The following is a 1,468-nucleotide window of genomic DNA, read 5'->3' as shown; positions in this document are numbered from 1 at the left end:
GAGGGGCGGACAGGGAGAGGGGATGGGGGTGGGGTGGGGTTGAAATTGAGCAAGTCTGTAGCATAGACACAGGACACAGATGGTAGACGGTACGCCACTAGGCTGACCGACACCGCTGACAACGGGGCATGTGCAGGGACACTATGAGCTGTATATAACCAGATAGGGTTTACAGTATTACTGTAAACTCTCAGATATAACCGTTCCCCCTCCAACCACCCCTAACGCTACATTCCCACCAGCCCACCTCCCCCCTCTCCCGCTATCCCCATACCCCACCTATGAGCCGGCCACCAAATTGTCTCCCATCCCATCACTACCCCTTCTATCCAACTAGCCCACAACCTCATCACCCCCCCCCCTCAATCCCATTGTGTGTGTGTGTATGTGTGTGTGTGTATGTGTGACTATGTATGTGTGTATGTGTGCCGGTATTTGTGTGTATGTTGTTGTGTCTGTCTGTGAAAATTTGTGTGTGTGTGTGTGTATGTGTGTGAGTGTGTGTGTGTGTGTTTGTGTTTGTGTTGTGTGTGTGTTTGTGTTTGTGTTTGTGTTTGTGTTGTGTGTGTGTGTTTGTGTTTGTGTTGTGTGTGTTTGTGTGTGTTTGTATGCATCTCTGGCTCCGTATGTATGTGTGTAAGTGTGTGTATGTGTGTTTGTGTACATATTATTATTATTATGTGCATGCGGAAAGAGGGGGGGAAAAGGCGTGTATGTACGTGTAAAGAAATTGGGGATGGTGGTGGAAAGGGGGGAGGAGGGTGGGTGGCAGAAGGTGGGTGGGCAGCAAATTTCTACATTTCAGATGTGGTGACTGACTGGTGGCGTGTGGGTAATGGCTTCGCTCTCGTCACGCCGGACAAAGGTCACGTTTGAAAGATTTATGCGGCCATGCACGCGCCTATTAGAGCCAAATTACTCACGGACTCGTAGACCAGAAAGGGCTGGGCAATGAGTCGATTTAGCAGAAACCGGATAATCTGTTCGTGCACCTCCTCGGCAAATAATAATACGAGATGAAGCGCTTTGGCAAATGGGTTAGAACCACTTCGACAGACGGGTTAGAACCACTTCAACAGACGGGTTAGAACCACTTCAACAAATGGGTGCACCCACTTCGGCGATCAGGTTAGGAAAGGGAGTTTTTAAGAGTCTGAATTCGGACAATGTTTCATTTAGTAATTATCCGGTTATCCGGAGAGACTGTCTGGATTTTGCCCTCCTGAACTCCCAGACACGCCCACTTGCCAGTCCCGTGTTGTTTGCTCACTCGCTTTCTCTGCTGTTGTTTTTTTTCTGTCCGTCTATCTCTCCATCTGTCTGTCTGTCTGCATACTCTTTTTTTTTCTCTATTTCTGCGTTGTAATCTGTGTAAAACACATTGAACATGCCACTGAGCATGGATATGCTGTTATTATTATTATTGTTTTATTATTGTTGTTGCTGTTGTTACTATTATTATTATTAT

General features: G+C 46.9%; 1 protein-coding gene across 1 annotated transcript in view; it reads left to right on the top strand.

Moving 5' to 3' along the window:
• The window catches only part of LOC101864407, a gene marked incomplete at its 3' end in the record, with an annotated part of 21,293 nt that overhangs the window by 7,776 nt on the left and 12,049 nt on the right, over window positions 1-1,468 (top strand).

Source organism: Aplysia californica, unplaced genomic scaffold, assembly GCF_000002075.1.
Source record: "Aplysia californica isolate F4 #8 unplaced genomic scaffold, AplCal3.0 scaffold00388, whole genome shotgun sequence".
NCBI classification, from domain to species: domain Eukaryota; kingdom Metazoa; phylum Mollusca; class Gastropoda; order Aplysiida; family Aplysiidae; genus Aplysia; species Aplysia californica.
Note: the sequence above shows the minus strand (reverse complement) of the source record. Positions and strands in the feature narration are given on the sequence as shown.